Raw genomic sequence first — 21,886 nt, forward strand, 5'->3', positions numbered from 1 at the left:
TATTGCGATTCAAAATATATATTATATACCTTTTTTCAACTGCAAAGTAAAACTTTGTCAACATGTTTTATCTAATAAAATAAAGTTTTCAGTCTGTTCATCTCACTTCTATCATTTGTATTTCAGCAAATGGTATTTTCTCAAGCAGACAGATGTCAACACTGTAATATGTGTTGCATGTACCTGATGTCATCTTCCAACTTAACTGAATGCACACGTGTGCGTGTGTGTGTTTGTGTGTGTGGACTACTGTACTATTACAGGTATTGAAATGAACAATGCAACTTCCTTATACAAAAAAAATATATTTTATAAAAAAAGTTATAATCAATAAATAATAAAATATCGATAATTATAAAATGTATCGATACAGTATCACCACGAAAAGTATCGCGATACTATACTCTATCGATATTTTCCCCCACCACTAGGTGTCGGCCTTCCATTTTCTTTAATAATTGTTGTTAAAATCGTGATTTTGTGAAATCATTCACTACTATCAGATACTCTAGATCTCTGTCACCTTCCATTGTTCAACTAGCTAAAATGAAGGCTACTGTATGATGACGTTTAGCTTTTAATGTCATTTTATTGGTCTGAAGCCAAATCTCATCTGGCATCCCCTGGTGGGCGTTTTGATGTGCAAAGACCATCCATATTTGAATTAAGCTTGAATCTTATTGACTAATTAATTTACAATTTTTTCGTCAAGGGAAGCCAAAGTCGAGTTAGCTTCAATCAATCAAAACAATGCTACCAAAGAGGTGTATGTACCTCCCTGCAGTGTAAGATATAGAGAGGGGGCACAGTTTTGGCTCGCTCGGTTCATTTCTCCAGGAGGGGAGATAGATTCAGCCAGCCACGCATTCTTATTGGAAAATTATTACAACACAGAGATGAAAAATTATGATTTTCTTATTATTGTAAACTATGGATGAGTCAACAGGTAAAAAGAAATTATAATAAAAAAAATATATATATATTTTTTTACTGTTCACATTTTTGGGGAAGCTTGACTTCCTTCCATTGGCTCCATGAATAATCACCACGACGCACTGCTTCTCTCCGCCCCCAAGTTCAACCATTGTAGTTCTGGTGACAGAGCTCTACTCCAGGGCAGCTCCCAGGGTCTGTGTACGTTTTGATAGTTCGTTTTTAGTTTCAAACGCAAATACGAAAAAACGGGAAAAAACGGAAATACGAGGTTTTTCCTATTTCCGTTGGAAACCAAAATCGAAAAAACGGGTAAAAACAGAAATACAGAGCTGTTTTTCGTATTTTGGTGTCAGAATCAAATGAAAAAAAGGAGTAAATAATGGGCCGATTTTGGTCCGTGTACGTTTTGATAGTTCGTTTTTCGTTTTTGATGTGAAGAATGGAGAACGGAAGCACGTGACAAGTACATTTTTCAATGTAAAAGCCATGCACGATCTAACGTTAACGAATATGTATAATGTTATGAATAAATACATAAATACATGCATACAGATCTATACCAGGGCAACGTTATGATACATACATTTTTTGTTTTGTGCATTTCATTTAGACATGATATTTTATGTGAAGTAATAGCCATAGCTGTCAACATTTCGATTTGAAAAAACTTGCAGGTTTTAGCCCCGCCCCTTCTCCTGGCCCCGCCCCCTCAGCCCGCCCCCTCCCACCCGGCCCCGCCCCCTCCCAATGGAGCTGCCTCGTCGCTGCTGGTCAAAACCGGTATTATTTTGTTTTCCTACTGTGTAGAGTGTAAATGCTATAAAAATACAGTAAATTACCTTTTATCAAAATATTAACCATTAAATAAAGGTTGTAATCTGTAAATGCATTTGATTTTACTGTAATTTGACAGTATTTGGAAACCATACATGACAGTTTTCTTGCAGCTTTTTTTCTTACAGTCTACAGTCAGTGAATCCTAAATCTCCACTAGGCAACCACTTAAAGTTATCAGTCCAACATGGACTGGGTGAACTAGTTGCTACATTAAATTAATCAGATACCTGGTTGAAAGTGAAATGCTGTGAACATCCCTGCATTAAGTGTAAGACAAATTCAGTATAAATTCAGTTTATGTAGTAGTAGCATTAACATGTTCATATTTATTGAAATCTTACAATTCATACATAAATGTTATGATGAATTGAAAATAGGGGAAGAAGTCCTTCTCTGGTCTGCATCCCCTTAACAATTGTGTATTGCACAATACTGTATTGTACCCATCTGCTAAAGTTAGCAATCAATCAATGTATTACCAGTGTCTTTATACCTTCATCACTGTAGGCTACATATTAATACGACAACTCAAGAAGAATCAAGAGGTTTATTTGTCACATACAGTGAAATGCAGGTGGTCACGCCCGCATTGATTGTGCAAAATGCAAAAAAATATAGGTAACAGGATATGCATGATAAAAAAAGACATGCCATGTTCCTGAAAAAGCTATAAAAAATACCTATGGTCATTAATTTAGCAGTGGGAAATGGGAATATCATTTTTGGAACAGTGTGTGTGTCTATTATGTCTGTGTAGTATGTCTGTATTGAGCCGTACTGTATTGTACCCATTCTGCAATCTGTTAAATAAAGTTTTCATTCATTCATTCATTCTACAGAGAAAAATGAGATAGAAAAAAAGCCAATGCGATTTTGTGGTTTTCCTCAATATCTCTGCAATGCCTGCGAGTTACCAGTAACTGTATTTGTCATACCATGACAATTCACGACAACTTTTAAAACGGATCAATTTATTTATATGTATAAATCGCATTCAGGAAATTGGGCGTCAGTGAAGGCATGCTATCCGTGGAGGAATGGCAGGAGGCGCAGAGCAAACGGCTGTTAGTGTTTTAACAACCAACACATTTACACATTCCTGCATTTGTATTGTTTTATCCACAGAAGATTTGCAAACCTTTTGTTCCAGAGACAAAAGCCACAGAGTGGGCAATCAAGAGACACTGGCTAAGTTGATTTGACACCCTCGGTCCGCGGCCGCCTCGGTGCATCAGTCTACTCTCTCCCCTGAGCTCTGAGCTTTATCCGGTCGCGTCGCTGTCTTCTTCGGGTCGCAACGGTCTGACTTCCTGTGATAACGGTCTAATCTACACTGCTGCCACCTGTCGTCACGGATGAGAATTGCAGCCATTTTGTAAAAAAGAATAATAATAAGTACAAAATACGTACCAATCCGTGAGCCGTGAACAGCGCGTGAAGAGGGTTAAAAAAAACAGGAGAATACCGGAAAAAAACGGTAGGGTTGACAGCTATGGTAATAGCCTAATATGGAAATATAGCCTGTGTGGTCCGTGTACAACCTCGATTCTTGAATGGATCAATAAGCCGTGACATAGTCGACAAATCATATTGATTTGCAGTAGGCAGGCTTTTTATTTGATCAACAGAAAAATTATCGTAACTACATATAATCTAGGTATTTTGGCGCATTAGTATTGCCTCCGGTATTTCATCAGTGCAATACAGAGCCGCGCCTGTATGCCTATGCGCAATTTGTACATGTCCATCGTTACTTCTGTGTATTCTAACGTGCAGTAAAATATTACATGGACTTTGTTAACTGTGTAAATACATGTAGACACTAAAGTAAAGTGTGGAAAAACATATCTAATCTAAAACTATACTTACAGAAACTGACCAGCAGGTGTCACACTGTCAATTATTATTATATGCCACATAATTATGGCATCACTCACCCAAATGTGCTTTCTTTTTCCTCAGAAATTTCATAATGTAGGCTATTTGGTCTAAAGACTGAGTTTCCACTGTGCTGTATACCTTTGGAAGATACTCTCCCAATTCTAGGGAGATGTCTCATGTCTTTATTCTCCCTAGTATATACTCCAGTGTATAGTAATGGACAAAAAACACTCCCATTATGTCATCCAAGTGAAGAGAATACATTCAAATTTGAACAATTTATTCAACATTGCACATACTTTCAATGGCAAAAACGCCATAACAATAACATGAATTTACATAAATTAACCAGATATGGCTGCAGAACATAATTGACTTTGAACTTCACGAGGTCCTCAATAGAAAGTAAAAGTAAAAAGTAAAAGTAAAAAAATGCAAATGAAAAGTAATGCAAAATAGTTGCCAGTAATTTCCTGTGAATTTACAATGATAGACGTGCATAACTGTAGTCCCCAGCTCCAGTACTTCCTGGCAGAAGCTCACACAATGATTTCCTGTCAAATACTTTTGTATGACATGATTAATCACGTCATCCAATAGTGTTAGACAGGAAACCAAAGTGTGAGCTTCTGCCAGGAAGTACTGGAGCTGGACTACAAAAATGCACGTAGGCTATTGTACATTAAAAACACCCCAAACGCACAAATGAGGTAAAATCAATGGAAGCCCACTGGCATATTTATTGACAAGTCAAAAGAACCATATTCTGAAGTACATGAAACTACACAGGGCCGCCTGGGAGAAATGCGAGGCCCTGTGCGAGATTTAAAAGCATGTATGTGTGTGTTAGAGAGAGAGAGAGAGAGAGAGAGAGCATGTGTGTTTGTGTGTTAGAGAGAGAGAGCATGTCTGTGTGTGTGTGTTAGAGAGAGAGCATGTATGAGAGAGATAAGCAAAGATGAGCCCCTAAAGGATATTCAACTTTTAATGGAAGAACAAAACAGAAGGAAAAGATAACTTCACAAAGGCAACATGAATATACATAGATCCAAAAGGACAAAGATCAACACTTAAATCCAAAGAGAAGAGGGTCTATACCAGAGAAAACAAAGTAGCAAGGAGCCAATGGCTGACATCAGCTAAATAGGCTAACTGCAAATAGAGTAGCCAGGTACTGACACCAGGCCACACACAGCTTTGGCCAACGCTACCCAAGCTACACAAACGACCAAGACAATTCACACACAGCACATGTCGTATCTCCAAATGTTGTGAAGTAACATATGTTTTGCCTGGAAAAAAACATTGTTATTAACAAAACATTCGGGAGGGGAAGGAAGGAAGAGTGGGGTAATGTCCAATGGACATCTTACCTGCACCAAGGAACGCAGGGCGAAAGGCCGCAACACAGGTCTCCATGTTGACGAAAGGCCTCTCGCTGGCGGGACAAAAAGAAGCTATGGCCGGAGCCTTGTCATGGTGCAGGCCCGACTACATCTTCTGTCAAAGATGATGTCGTAGTCAGAGTGCCAGGGCCTGCTATTCTCACGGCTAATGTCAATGGTCGTAGCACAAGCTAACAGCTAACTCTAGGCTAACTGATAGCATCAAGCTAACGTTCCCAGCCGAGCGAAAACGAGCAGCTAACGTCGTAGCTAAACAGCTAACTTTCTAACAGTTAGCTCAACCCGGCTATCGCTAACCACTAGCTAACGCAGAAGCAAGCTATGCGGCTACCACTGAAAAACTGTACAACGTGAGAAAAGCAATACAGGCCAACACTTCAGACAGCCGCTGTGTTTTCCTCTTCTCATACGAAGAGAGAAGGGAAAAAGAAGGCAATACACATCCCACTACAGAGTGGTGTTTACCATAGCGGTGCCGGCAACAAGTCCCTCGCGGACTATAGCCGACTTGAGCATGGAGATATTCTCATAATGAAACACCAAGCTCACCTCCCTCGCACCAGGTGCTGACACCAGGCCACACACCGTTAGCTACTACCTAGCCGGCCCGTTTGGCTCCCGAGAGAGAGAGAGATATCCACGGCGGGAATAGAATAGAGTGCATTAAAAACTCACCAAATGTCCAAGAGGATGGAGACAACCGCGTGGAGTTGACGAAGTTCATCTGCCGAACGACCGTCCTCTTCATCTTGGCATAACAATGCTGCACGCGCTCTCTCTAGGTTAGCTAACGCTAGTTAGCCTTTAGCTAAGCTAGCTACTAGCCGACATCATCATGGCTATCCCGAGTCCGTTAGCACTCAATATTATAACGTAGCTAAAGCTAACTAGCTGTCCCTGCCTTTAGCCGGGATGGCTAGCCTGACTGAACTGTCTAACATGCAACAACTTTCATCTTCAGTCCATCTGCCGAATGACCGCCCTCTTCGTTTTGGCTGGCATAACTAAGCATAACCTCCAAAGCTGCACGCGCGAAATAGTCAAATGCAGCTGACGCACGCCGGCGTACACATGATGTAACCCCTCCCTTAGTTGAAACCAATAGTATGTGCAGAGCCCCAGTCCCCAGAGCTCCAATAGTGAGTATGTCTGCAGAGCCGCAGAGCCAGGAACATTCTACAAACGTGTCTAATGTGAAATATATAAGCATATAAGCAAAACTAGATTTTAGGTCTGTGATGAAAAAGGGCCTCGCGGGAAGGGGGGCCTCGCAAAAAATAAAATAAATAAATAAATAAAAAAAATAAAAAATAAAAAAAAAAAAAAAATAATAATAATAATAATAATAATAATAATAATAATAATAATAATAATAATAATAATAATAATAATAATAATAATAATAATAATAATAATAATAATAATAATAATAATAATAATAATAAAAAGAATAAAAAAAAAATAAAAAAAAAAAAATTGCGAGGCCCCCCTTCCCGCGAGGCCCTGTGCGACCGCACTGCTCGCACACCCCCTGAGGCGGCCCTGAAACTACATGCTTGTGTGTTCTACAACAGCTTGGTGAAAAAAGGAACTAATAAATTAACAATTTTCATGCACGCACTCAAAAGAAAAAAAAGAGGAGCATGACGACAGGATCATGACAGTTGTCTATCAGCTACCAGGGCGGCTAAGTGGCGCAGTGGGAAAGGCGCTCGCCACTAACGCAGGAGATGCTGGGTTCGAGCCCAGCTCTCGGCGTTGCTACCAGCTTGGCTGGTTGTTCATACTAACACAATTGGCAGTGTTAGGGGTGGGAAAGCTGGTGGGTGGGGATCGGACGTTGCCTACAGGTCGGTTGGTGCGCCTGTACAGCAGAATCAGGAAGTAACGGGGGCAGCGTGAGCCTCCCATGCGTTACTCCTCGCCACTGAGAGATCGCGCTGTACAGGTGAAAAGATGCAACAGCTGCCTCCTTGTGTACCGGAGGGGACACGTGATGCAAGGCTTGGTCCTCACTGCAGCCGACCAGTGGGAGGCATAGTCTAGCAACGTTCAAGACAGGGGAGGGGAGAATTGAAGGGAGAATTGGCAAGGCGAAATTGGGATGGGAGAAAAATCCCCTTGAGCCTTTCTCCGGGTTGATGCCCAAGAAGCACCTGTTAATAAGCAAAGATATGTTTCAGTTCTAAATACTCATGTATTGCAGGCAGCATTGATCAAGGTGTTGATCACCTGTATCTTTTCCCACACCACACCAGAATAGAATAGAATATAAATACTTTAATCATCAGAAATTTGGCACTACAAATTGCTCACAGTAAACATTTAGGTAGACAAAACAAATCACGAATAACAAAAAAATGCCTAAGAATAAAGTAAGCAAATAATAATAATAAAATACGGTCCAGGATTCACCTTTCCTATGTAATGTATGTACATTCTAATATAAATATACAGTAAAAAGGGGCTGCTTGGGAGTGCTGCAGTATTTACTACTGTACATCAGCAGCAGTGGCACAGGTCTGTAACAAAGTAACACACAATAGCATAGATTTAACATTATGAAAGGATGAAGATCGTTCATTGGTCAGAGGTAAATCAGAACATAATAAATGGTCTAATAATAATTACTTGCATTTATATAGTGCTTTTCAAGACACCCACAGCACTTACAAATGGACGTCCACAGGATGGTTGACCTCTCCGATGACCTAGGAAAAGGAGACCAACAAAAGGAATTTTTCAGTTTGCATGCAGATTATGAACGTAGGCTATTGTACAATCATTCAATCGTATTGAAATGTTAACACTCGAACAGTCACTATCAATTTCTCTTGAGGATGGCACATGCCAGGATCACGAGTAGGCCTATGTCCAAATCTGGAATATAGAGGCTGTAAAAAAAAAACACACACAGGGAAGCAAGAGAGGGAACATAAATTCCCTCACATAAATTTAATCTCAAACAGTGTTGGTGTCATAATCACAGCCCGGGCATACTTCACTCCCCCTCCTTTTCCCCTCACGTCCTCCACACGCTCCTCTTCATCCCCCTCTCCATCCACTACACACTCCTCCTCATCCTCTCCTTCTCCATCCACCCCTCCCTTTACCCTCATACGCCCAGCTGCACTCCATCCCCCTAATTCACACGCGGTCAGGCACCTCACTCTCCACAGCTGCACTCAATCCTTCCCTGATGGGGTGACTACTTCTACTCCTCGACGCTGACCAGAAGCTGTCGTGGTATTAATTACCACTACCCAGGTACGACATCTCTGCCTAAAGCTCTGCTGGATTCCATCCTTGTATTTGCCTACTCTAACCTGTTCTCTCCTGTGCCCCAAAGGACCGCCGTCCCTGCCTGGACATCTCCTGTCCCCGAAGAGGAACACTTGTTCTCCCGCTGCAGCCCAGCAGCTTCCAAGACAAGCACAAGGACCGTTTGCTCGCTCGCTGCCGCCACGGCAGCCACAAGACAGAACATAACCACGTTCTATTCCCCCCAATTCCTGTGTTGCTCATTTCATTAAACACCCTTGAAACCGCTCCTATCTCCTCTCGTATATTCAGTAATTGGGCTGTGCTCCAGACCCCAGTTCTCACAGTTATATCAATCAATCAATCACATTTAGACATGACACTTGTCGCTTCACATAGCTAAGAACAAAGAAAAGTATAGAATAAACAGAAGAAAAAAACAACCAACTGCACAGGAAACAAATGTCTGAGCTTCAGTACTTCATGGAGGAAGCTCACACACACTATTGGATGATGTGATTAATCAGCTGTGCCTTACACCTGAGATTAATAACTTCATCTAATATTTGACAGGAAACCAATGTGCAAGCTTCCTCCAGGAAGTACTGGAGCTGGAGACTAGTTATGCACTCTTATCTTATTCCATAATTATATACGTTTCTCACCTGGTGGCTTAGGCCACATCCCACAGCATATGTCCTGCCGCAAGCTTCTACCTCAGGTGTGTCTTCTGCTGCAAGGTAGTGTGACGTACGTGGGTTGGTCATTATCATTGTTACTGTATTTGGAAGACCATGTGAACATCAGGTTAGTATAATTAGTATGGGTTGTGTTATTTTTGTTTGTGTGATGTGTCATCTTCTAATTCTGTTTTTCTTTCTCCTTTCCCCAGATACCACAGATAGTTTGCACAATTGTATAGTTCCTTGTTTGTTATGTAACATTGTAACTTGTCGATTGGAGCATGTCAGGTAAGATAGCGTTCTTTTTTTTTCATTGGTAAGTTATCCAATTAGTTTCCATTGTCCGTGCTACACAGTTTGATTGATGTAAACCGTTCTTGTGTGTAATACTCTTAACTAATCTTTTTTCTGCCACATAGGTAACAGGGCGATCACCTGCCTGGTTAGTGGGAGGGGGGCATGCGTCGTAATTCCGGTGGAGCGCGCAATGAAATCGGTAAGCGACTGAAGATATGTGTAGCCTCGTCCCGCTAGAGGAGTAGTTTAGCTGGGGATATGCTAGAGTGACACAGGTGATCCTAGTTAGGTGGTTAGGACCAACGTTTATTGTTTTCATGAATGGCAGATGTGGGCATTAAATCAGATTGATTAAAATGTATACTGCGGAATGTGGCGATTAAATGTGTTACGCACGGATATTGTGGAGTAGGTGAGTGGGTGTTTCCTGGTGCCTGTTATTTGTTTGGTGGTAACGCGGGTTGCTACGGGAGCACAGGGTATTTATACATATCGCTGCTGTCGGGACAAAACCTCATAACTCCATTTTTTTTATTTTTTTTTATTATATAAATCAACTCCGTAGATCATCCTCCATATATGTGTGTGTGGGTTTTACAAAGTTTAAACAATGGGAAAGCATTAAACCGATCATCTGTCTAAACCGCCTAACTCTATTCACCCTCAAATCTGTGTTAGTTTTTTTCATCTGCTGAAAAGTTGGGTTTTTGGAGTTATGAGGTTTTGTCCCGACAGCAGCGATATGTTATTTGTGGCATAGTCATATTCTGCAAGAGGTATGGCTGGGGCAGCTTTTACTTTGGACGTTTTTTTGGCGGACCCTACGAGGGATCAAATTGATATCTGCACAAAAATAGACTTGTGTAGTGTCGCCAAACATTATGGCATTACTGTCCAAAGTTCAAAAAGTAAGGAGGAGTTGAAAGCAATCGTGCTGGCTGGGTTGTTGGATAAAAATATATTTAGTTTGCCCATAGCCCAGGGAAATGTCTCTGAGAACGTCGCGCACGGCGAGGCGGCTGGCAAGTCTAGTGAGGACACTGGTGGTGTAGATCGAAACGCTCGTGCGGTACAAAAACGGAGAGGTGGCATTACCAAGGGGGAGGAGAATGACAGTGATAACTCTGTACACTCAGGACGTGCCTCTGTTTCTTCTCCCACTCTTAAATCGAGTAGACGTTTGGCCCGTCTCCAGATGGAGGAAAGAGCGGCTATGCGAGACAGGGAGGAGAGGAAGGAAGAGAGAGACAGGGAAGAGAGAAGGGAGGAAAGAGAGATGCTGAGGGAAAACGAGGAGAAGGACAGGGCGCTGCTGAGGGAAAAGGAGGAGAAGGACAGGGCGCTGCTGAGGGAAAAGGAGGAGAAGGACAGGGCGCTCCAGGTGACTATAAGAAGGATGGAGTTGGAGAGTGGTGGCTCTTCCTCCTCCTCAACTGAAGTCTCCCAGACCCCTTTTAGTATTGGGCAGCATATTTCTTTAGTTCCCATTTTTCGGAAGTCTGAGGTGGAATCATATTTCTCTGCTTTTGAGCATATAGCGTGGGCTTTGCATTGGCCAAAGGACATGTGGGCGATTTTATTGCAATGCAGACTCACTGATAGGGCTCAGGAGGCGTGCCGGTCATTATCGAATGAAGACAGCGTGGTATATGAGAAAGTGAAAAGTGCTGTCTTGCGCGTATATGAATTGGTGCCGGAAGCGTATAGGCAACGATTTAGGGCACTAAGTAAAGCTCCCTCTCAAACACATGTTGATTTTTCCCGTGAACAACGGACTATGTTTGATCATTGGTGTGCAGCATGTAACGTGGATGGCGTCGCAGCTTTGAGCGAGTTAGTCCTCATTGAGCAATTTAAGAACTGCATGCCCGAACGCATTGTAGTGTACTTAGAGGAACGCAAAGTTTCTACCCTCCAGGAAGCTGCAATTTTAGCAGACAAGTTCGCATTTTTCCACAAAACATTTTTGGTGCGTGATGGGGTGTATGTTGGTCGCAGCTCGTTCTCTCCGTTTCGGGGAGGTGACGAGCGAGCATTCCGACCTTGCTCACCGCCGTCTCGAAATGCCTTGGGTGACGAGCGAGCATTCCGACCACGCTCACCGCCGTCTGAATTGTAAGAAAGAAGGGCATTTTATGAGGGACTGTCATGCGCTAAGGGATCGACAGGAGACCAGGGAGTCAGCCCAGGAACCGAAAGGGGTGGGGTTGATTGGTACAGTGTCATGTCCTGACCAGAATAGCTCTTTTGAACCCTTTTTGTTTGATGGTTATGTGTCCCTGTCGGGTAAAGTTGGGGACTACCAACGGGTGAAAATACTCTGTGATACAGGAGCCTCTCAATCGTTCATCCTGGCTGATGTATTACCATTGGATGTGGGCTCCTGTCAGTCGAGTGAATTGGTGAGGTATTGACATGGGGTGTGTGCGCGTGCCGTTGCATAAGGTGCATGTACAGTCTGCACTGATCACAGGTTGTTTTCCGGTCGCGGTTCGCCCATGTTTTCCCGTAAAGGGCGTGGATTTCGTCATGGGGAATGATATCGCTGGGGGTAAGGTCGTCCCTGTGTTGGAGGTTGAAGACACTCCATTTACTAACTCATTGTGTGATGCATTGATTGATAATCACCCCAATGTCCCTTCTATTTGTGCTGTCACTAGGGCACAGGAGCGGAAGCGAGACCAAGGTCTAGCATTGGGTGACTCTGTCTGTGGTGAGTTTTGCAAATTGGCGGTGGTGCAGCATTTTGAGGCGGGGGATGAGGTGTTTATTGTGCTGCCCACGCCTGGTACTGTGCTCACTGACCGGTTCTCAGGACCTTATGTGGTAAAAAGAAAGGTGTCTGCCACTAAGTATATGTTGTATACGCCCGAGCGGCGGAGGAGGACACGCTGGTGTCATGTGAATAGGCTAATGCCCGCGTCTCGTCAGAGTTGGGATGTGACAGGGTTGGTGGTTCACATGCTGGGTTGTGTTCTATTGTGCCTTGCAGGACGCATAGTGCTGATGTTGGGAGTGCGAACCCGTTAAGCAGTTCGCGTATCGGTGTCCGGTGGCGATGAGGGAGGTCATGGGGAGAGTGGCTCTGTGCCCCTGACAAAAGAAAAAGGGGGCTAGCTTCACCTGGCCATGGTCCCTGGAACTCTCCTTGCCTTCTAGCTCCCATGGCTAATTTGTCTCTCCATTATTTTTGTACTACAGGAGGGTGAACGTAATGACGGTGCCTGTCTTGTTCCCGTTATGGCCTCGGTAGGAGGAATGCACCGGCCACGTTCTGACGGCTGATGCATGTGGTATTGGGAGGGTGATGTTTATTTATTTCTGTTCTGTTGGTGCTAATCTGATGTTGGTTAAGATAGGTAACAATGTTTTGCTAACCCTGCAGGTTCGCTCTTATGGGGGAGGTGTGACGTACGTGGGTTGGTCATTATCATTGTTACTGTATTTGGAAGACCATGTGAACATCAGGTTAGTATAATTAGTATGGGTTGTGTTATTTTTGTTTGTGTGATGTGTCATCTTCTAATTCTGTTTTTCTTTCTCCTTTCCCCAGATACCACTCATCCCCCTGATTGAGCTGATTGCACCTGCTTGGTGCACCTGTGGGCAGTCAGTGGAATGAGTGGTTATAGTCTGGAAGATGACACACACACGGGGCGCCTCATTTGAATCACTGCTACGTTCCAGAGTGGAGTGAGGAGGTTGCCTTCTCGCCTAGCTGTAGCTTTGGAATGATATCGTGTGGTTTTCTCTTTGTGTCTCATGACTGGCACAGTTACATTTATATTATTTACTAAGTGTTTGTTTATATATATGTATGTCTTGTTTGTTCTCCCCTACCTTTTTCCCCTGTGCATTATGGTGGAGGTTTCAATCCCTATCACCATAAATATATAATTTACTATTTGGAAAACATCTTGTGTTGTGGCTTTCTTACCTACCTGGGACATTGCTTTAAACGCATTTACTGAGAGAGGCTGTTTTTAGTTCATGTGCAGCCGGCTCCAGTTATTATTCTGTGTGGTCCATAGACCTTTGTACATGACAGTAGTTTATGGGTGCATCTGTCATGTCTTTCATGAGCTTGTATATACCCGTTCCTAGTGTTTGCCTAGACACAGACATAGCATTATTAGCAAGAGCATGACTGATGGTAAATATGGTAATATGCAGTACACAGAATGGAATAACTTAGCTAGCTTGGATGATGTTGATCATCCTATCAAGCTAGCTAATGCTGTCCTTAACGTGTCGACTAAAGACACACTTAATGTAGTTTCATTAAAACAAACACATTATTAGTGTTGCAATGTTGTGTAGTGTTGCAAGTCAGTTGTGTCTGTAGATGGTGGCGGTGTGAGGCAGCACGAAAATGCTCAGTCGAATAAGATGAACTTTTAGCCAAACTTTGACATGCACTCTTTTAATTTTTATCCTGAATTAATTTGAACTTCAATAGTCTTCCTTGTTGAAGCAAAACGGTGTTTTTTCTCGCAACGGGCAGTGTTTTGACAGGGGCGCGTCGGCCGTCGGTCTACACACACCGAGCTCACCTGTAATCAATCGGCGTCATGACGAGCCCGATGGAGGTGGCGGTGCTGGTGGAAATCAACCTGGAGACACTGTGGAGGGCTATTCAGGGATTCAGCACTAAATTGGATTCTAAGGTGGACCCCATATACAACAAACTGGATGTAATCCAGACAAAACTGGATACTCTGGGGATCACGTATCCGAGCTGGAGACAGGGGTCAGTGCCACTGAAGACAATACACAGGATCAAATGAAGCGCATAAAACAGCTCGAAAAAAAGGTGGATTATCTGCTCACAGAGAGAGAGAACTCTGAGAACAGGAGCAGGGCTCTGAATCTGCGCTTTGTGAGGGTATAGACGTCACCCATTTTATGTCTCTACTGATTCCCGAGCTTCTGGGGAAAAATAACTTTCCGGAGCCCCTGGCCATGTGAACATTAAAGGCAACCAACTTGTGTTCAGCTTTTCTCTGATTGGCCACGACCCCCTGCCCCCTTTTGCCGCGAGCACGGCAGACGAGCGGCAGAGGTCCCAAATGAAATGAATGAAGCGCGGAGCTGTAATCTTTGTCCGAATCGAATCGCGCGAATACACAACGCATATTTATCAAAACAACTACACGCTTCACTCGTCAGTGGAGGCTGTGGAGGCTGCTGACTGATTAACTAGAAACTGTACATTGTAACGTTATATAATGTATAATGTTATTTCGCGAGGCTGGAGGCTGTGGAGGCTGCTGACTGATTAACTAGAAACTGTACATTGTAACGTTATATAATGTATAATGTTATTTCGCGAGGCTGGAGGCTGTGGAGGCTGCTGACTGATTAACTAGAAACTGTACATTGTAACGTTATATAACGTTATAATGTTATTTCGCAAGGCTGCTGACTGATTAACTAGAAACTGTACATTGTGGCGGTTAGGTGGTCGAGCGGAGATTGCGTTCGTCACCAGCCCCGGAGCTGTGAGCTTGGTTCGCCTGTTCGAATCCAGCTCACAGCTCCGGGGTTGTCACCAGCTTGGCTGGCCGTCTGCACTGATACAATTGGCTGTATCAGAGGGTGGGAGAAGCTGGCGGGGTGGGTCCGGGTCGTTGTAAACAGCGACTCCTACAGTTCGGTCGGGGCGCCTGCTAAGCGCGGATTGGACGTGAGGGGGATAGTGTGGTCCTCCCACACGCTACGCCCTCTCAATGAGAATCCGCGCTGCCAGGTGAAAAGAAGCGGTGATTGGCTGGACGTGTGTCGGAGGAAGCACGTGGTAGCCTCCACTCTCCCAAATGATCTGACTGTGGGGGGTAAAGCGCAGCGACCAGGAAGGGACTGGGAATTGGCATACGACTAACATTGGGATGGGAGAAAATCGGAGGAAAAATGGAGGGGGAAAAAGACCAAAAAAAAAAAAAAAAAAAAACTGTACATTGTAACGTTATATAACGGTATAATGTTATTTCGCGAGGCTGCTGACTGATTAACTAGAAACTGCACATCAGCTTGCCTCAACAACTACCGCCCTGTAGCCCTCACCTCCATAGCCATGAAGTGCTTTGAGAAGCTAGTGAAGGGCTACATCTGTTCCTCCCTCCCCATCAACCTGGACCCTCTGCAATTTGCATATCGCCCCAACAGGTCCACGGAGGACGCCATAGCCCATGTGCTGCACACAGCAGCATCACACCTGGACAAGAGGCAGGGGAACTATGTGAGAATGCTGTTCATCGACTACAGCTCAGCATTCAATACCATAGTCCCCTCCAAACTCATAGCCAAGCTCAGGGACCTGGGCTTGAACTATGACCTCTGCCAGTGGGTCTTGGACTTCCTGACGGGCAGACCCCAGGTGGTAAGAGCAGGCAACTGCACCTCCTCATCCATCACGCTCAACATAGGGGCCCCCCAGGGCTGTGTTCTGAGCCCCCTCCTCTACTCCCTGTACACACATGACTGCGTAGCACAGCGGAACAACAACACCATCATCAAATTTGCTGATGACACAGTAGTGGTGGGCCTGATCTCTGCCAACGACGAAAGGGCCTACCTGGAAGAGGTAGAGAACCTGTCACAGTGGTGTCAGGAGAACTGCCTCTCCCTGAACGTCAGCAAAACAAAAGAGATGATTGTGGACTTCAGGAGGTCGGGGGTCAAGGACTACAGCCCCCTCAGCATCGACGGGGCACCGGTTGAGAGAGTGAACAGTTTCAAGTACCTCGGAGCCCACATATCCGAGGATTTGACATGGACCACACACATTGACAGTGTTGTGAAGAAGGCACGACAACGCCTCTACTTCCTCAGGCGCCTAAGGAAGTTCCAAGTCAGTCAGAAGATCCTTAGGAACTTCTACTCATGTACAATAGAGAGCATCCTGACTGGCAACATCACCTCCTGGTTTGGAAATAGCACTGCACAAGACCGTAGCAGACTACAAAGAGTGACACGTTCAGCCGAACGCACAATTGGAGGGGGGCTTCCCACCCTCCAGAACATTTACAACAAGCGGTGCAAGGGGAAGGCTAAGAGAATTATTAAGGACTCGAGCCACCCGAACAACTGCCTCTTTAAACTGCTGCGGTCAGGCAAGCGATACCGGAGTCTTAAGGCGAGCACAGAAAGACTCAGAAGAAGCTTCTATCCCCAGGCCATCAGGCTGCTAAACGAACAATAAACACTATGCAACAACCATCAAATGCACACAGCACACACACCCACACGCACACACTCACTTAAACAAACAACACACTGCAGCACCCACTCTCCACACTTTAGGTCACACAAACACACTTTATATTTATTGATAAAGGATTTGCACTACAACTCGTACACCTACTGTAAATTGTACCTAAATTGCACCTCATCCCATTTCTGCCTTGCACTATATAGTATTGTATATTAGTACACTGCACAGTATTGTATATTATATGGTAACTCAGTTACGTCTATTCTGCATCGAACATTGTACATATGTCTATACTGAACACTGTGACCTCTTTTTTTACTTCTAATTTACATGCTATACTATGTTATTTTATTTCATACTTATCTTGTCTTGCACAGTCTCTGGAGCGTAACAGTAAGAAGCATTTTGTATAAAAGTATTCTGTACTTCTGTATGACAACTATTAAAGAAACTTGAAACTTAAAACGTGAAGCGCCAGCGGGGCGATGCGGTGGTTTCTCCCCGGCTTCCGTGCGCCGCCGGCGGCTTGACTCGGTCCAGCTCCAGCAGCAGCGGCCGTCTTCCGTTGTAGAAGCCCTTTCAATGACAGAGCTCTCATATTTTGCAAATGCATAAACTATATCTTAAATTATCAATGACTTCGCGACAGCCATATTAGACACATAGCCATAATTTAAGATATAGTTTATGCATTCGCAAATATGAGAGCTCTGTCATTGAAGTGGGTGGTGGCAGCGTAACAGCGTTCACTTCACCCTGATGTAAAGTAGCGATTTTTATTGTTTTGTCATGACAAACCAATTACATAATCCAACATATGTGTAAAGAAACAACATATTCCAGTTAACGGTATATTTTTTTAATGATTCATTACGGTATAAATTAGGTTAACTGGAGCTGCGTATTGCTGGCTCTCATATTTGCGAATACAACAGCGTTCACCCTGATGTAAACAAAACAAGTCATTGCGACGGCCATATTAGCTCTGTCATTGAAAGGGCTTCTACAACGGAAGACGGCCGCTGCCGCGGGCGGCGCAACAACACACAGAGCGGCAGCGCGGTCATGTGGCCGTGTGGCCAATCAGAGAAACGCTGAACGAAAGGCTGAACACAAGTTGGTTGCCTTTAATGTTCATGCCCCCTGGCCATTGCAACGGCACATCGAATTGGTCGGCTGGAGTCCAAAGATGACAACGACGGGGCCGCAAGGAACAGACGCGGCGCTGGATCCGACAGCCAGAGGGACCAGAGTCACCGCAAGAGAGACACCAACCCCAGACATCGGCACATCCTCATTCAATTCTACAGGTACCAGGATAGAGCCAGGATCATGAGTCTTGCTAGAGAGAAGAAGGACTTGCTTTACATGGGAAATCGCGTCTATATTTTTCCCGACTACAGCAAGGCAATGCATGACAAACGCCGAAATTTCATCACCGTAAAAAAGAAACTGCGGGAAAGGGGGTTCGAGTACGCCCTGCGTGGCAGTACACTTGAAGTGAAGATGGATGGCAAATGGAAGAAGGGGCCGTGTACGTTTTGATAGTTCGTTTTTCGTTTCAAACGGAAAAACGAAAAACGGAAAAAAACGGAAATACGAGGTGTTTTCCTATTTCCGTTTGAAACCAAAATCGAAAAAATGGGGGAAAACTGAAATACGGAGCTGTTTTTCGTATTTTGGTGTCAGAATCAAATGAAAAAAAGGAGTAAATAATGGGCCGTGTACTTTTGATAGTTCGTTTTTCGTTTTTGATGTGAAGAATGGAGAACGGAACCACGTGACAAGTACATTTTTCAATGTAAAAGCCATTCACGATCTAACGTTAACGAATATGTATAACGTTATGAATAAATACACATGAATACAGATCTATACCAGGGTAACGTTATATACATACATTTTGTTTTGTGCATTTCATTTAGACATGATATTGTATGTGAAGTAATAGCCTAATAATATGGAAATAGCCTGTGTGGTCTGTCCCAAATAGTGTTGTTGTCTAAACGCACGTTATACAGATATCCTAGTTCAGTGCAGTGGTCGGCAATAGGCGGCTCGCAGGCCGAAATAGGTCCGCCAGCAATAATATCTGCCGGTCAGATTATTTTGAGAATATGATTTGTGATTAAGACTCGCTTTATTGTATCGGAATCGGGAGACTTAGGTAAAGTTAGAAAGATATTCACAGATTCGAATTTCCGCGGTCAATAATTCTTAAGCGAAATGTTTTTAAAACACAAAGGACACCTCTTTCCTATCGTAGTAAGGTAGACAATGAGCTACAACCTTAATTTCACCTAAACGAGGCGAGCCGGCCTCGGAGCTGTACATTTAATAATAATAATATTGACAAATGGCATCCAATGTAATAAAAAAAGTCAACCAACTAACTAGATTCTTGTACCGGATCTCCTCTCTGGTAAACAAGAATACCCTGAAGACTCTGGCAGGAGCACTCATTCAAGGGTACTACAACTAAGCGTGCACCTCATGGTACCAAAGCACCTCAAAGGCGCTTAAAACAAAATTACAAACATCACAAAACAAACTGGTCAGACTACTACTTGACCTTACCCCCAGAACCCACCTCACCCCTGCCCACTTTGACAACCTAGGATGGCTTAGAGTAGACGACAGAGTACAGCAACTTGCAATGGGCCTGGTCTACAAGATACACTATACGACTAAGGTACCCATGTACATGTCAAAATACTTCCCAAAGGTCAGTGAATACCACAACCACTACACCAGAGGAAGATCAACAAATCATGTTAAACCCAGATTCGGCTCAAACAAGGGACTAAACACGTTTCGCAATTATGCCAAATCAATGTGGAATGCCCTACCCAAAGCTGTAAAGGAATGTGAATCCCTACCCACATTCAAAACTGCTCTTAAAGAGCACCTACGGGAGGCTGCAATTCGAAACTGGCCACCGTAAATGCCCAAAACCCCCACCACCTCCTAATAGACAGTCTCCTCCCCACCGCATATATATAATCCCTCCCTGCCGTATGGATATTTCTCTCCCACCCACCCACCCCCTCCTAAAGTACAGTCCCCTCCCCATCATATGTATATACTCTGTCAGGATCTAGGGGTAACAGTACTGTATATTTGAATACCGTTTATGTCACAAATGTATCAGTACTAAATACCTATATGTCCCTATGCCATAAATGTCATGCATGTTGTGTATGTCATAAATGTCTATATGAATTGAAAATGGGGGACCCTGATGGAAACAAGACAATCGTCTTTTTCAGGTCTGCATCCCCTTAACAATTGTGTGTATTGAGCCGTACTGTATTGTACCCATTCTGCAATCTGTTAAATAAAGTTTTCATTAATTCATTCATTCTATATGTGCAGTCGGCCTTGGGGCAAGTGTGCAGCCAGGGACCGTCTAAAAAGTGCAACACCGAAAAGAGACGCTACAAAAAAATTGAATAACTTCACTGTCATACAGTGTATAGTGTCACCAAAATCACTGCACACATCATCAATGGTATCCTATTGGTTATACTACAACACTTAGATTTGAAAAAAATGCTTTTTCATAATTCTGGGGATTTTGTATTGGAAAAAAACATTAAATATCTTCACTCTTATAGAGTGTAGTGTCACCAAACTCACTGCACACACATCAATGTTATCCTACTGGTTATCCTCTTGACTAGCTCGTAGAGGGGGTGGGGGAGGGATTCTCCAGGATAGTGTAGTGATATGCAGTAGGTACCATATAATGCCGGGGTGCATGTCTCGATAACACTTCAGATAGCAGCCAGCTTCCTTCTCATCCCTCTCTCTGTCATCACCTCTAGTCTGACCAGCTAGACTCCCACCACAGAGCTCAGCTTGTTCAGTTTGTTGAATGAATGAATGAATGAATGAATGAATGAATGAATGAATGAATGAATGAATGAATGAATGAATGAATGAATGAATGAATGAATGAATGAATGAATGAATGAATGAATGAATGAATTAATGAATGAATGAATGAAAACTTTATTTAACAGATTGCAGAATGGGTACAATACAGTACGGCTCAATACACACAATTGTTAAGGGGATGCAGACCAGAGAAAGACGTTTGTCTTGTTTACATCAGGTGTCCCTTGAGTTGATGTAGCGCCCCCAGCATAGAAGAGGACGCTGGCCACTACAGACTAGAATGACTGCAGCAGTCTATTGGACACATTGAAGGACTGGCCCACAGCAAAAAGACCAGTGTTGAATTAACTCCCAGAGTTGATTTCAACACTTTTTCAGGGTTTATATAGCTCCAATTAACACTTGTAAAATAGTTAAACATTTAACACTATGCCAGTTCCTTCTTTAACTCCAAAACAGAGTTAAAGTAACACTAAGGGGATTAGATAAATAACACTGCTCCGAGTAAAATTTTTACTATTTGGGAGTGTTAATTGTACTCCCTAAAGTGTCAAGTTATCAACTCTGATTTAATTTTTTTATGAATTTTATATACGTATATAAGAATGAATTCCATAAACAAAATCATTTTCAAAAATAACCACCTGTGTGCAAGCCAGTGCCGGTTCTAGACCCTTTAGGGGGCTGAATGTAATATTAGCCCCCCTAAGATAAAAAATATTATTATTATTATAAATTTTTTTGTAATTACATTTTTTTATGTTTTATTCTTGTTTTATTATTATTATTATTATTATTATTATTATTATTATTATTATTATTATTATTATTATTATTACAGACATAGATTGCCGGTAGTAGCCTGTTGACCTCATTGGTCAAGTATTAACACTTTGAGCGCCACGCCTGGTTTTCCGTTTTACCGGCTGAATGCCACCATCGGCGCCAATGTTAACGTTAATATCGCCTAATCTATGTTTTAATTGGTGTTGGTGTAATCAGAGGTGCGTTGCTCATGGGACGGGGTTGCACACCGGGCAACCAAGCTTTTGTGAGCAGAAGCGCGTGCACGCAAGAAAGCGCTGCACTCAACTCGTTGCGTGTACCTGGCTACCTTGCATAAGCATAACAATTCATGGCAATCACATTCACAGGTTTGGTGTGAACGGTGCTCTGCCTGAGTCAGACCATCGTTCACACCAAACCTGAGGAATGCGCTGCACTCGACTGATGCGCCAACTAGCTATCAAGCTAATGTCAGTTCAGCTAATGTTAGCTAGCTAGCCCAGCTAATCTGCTTGCTACAAAGGCTTATTGCTGCCACGCAAAATGAAAAAAATATGTCGTGGCCTCAAAATAGTATTTTGTTACCTCAAAATGTATTTAGTTACCTCAAATTAATCAAATTTTCAAATCACCAAAATTGACTATTGCACAACTGATTTGACAAAGAAAATCCACCACACTGGATG

The sequence above is a fragment of the Notolepis coatsorum genome (genome assembly GCF_963971535.1).
Source record: "Notolepis coatsorum genome assembly, chromosome: 5".
NCBI lineage: Eukaryota > Metazoa > Chordata > Actinopteri > Aulopiformes > Paralepididae > Notolepis > Notolepis coatsorum.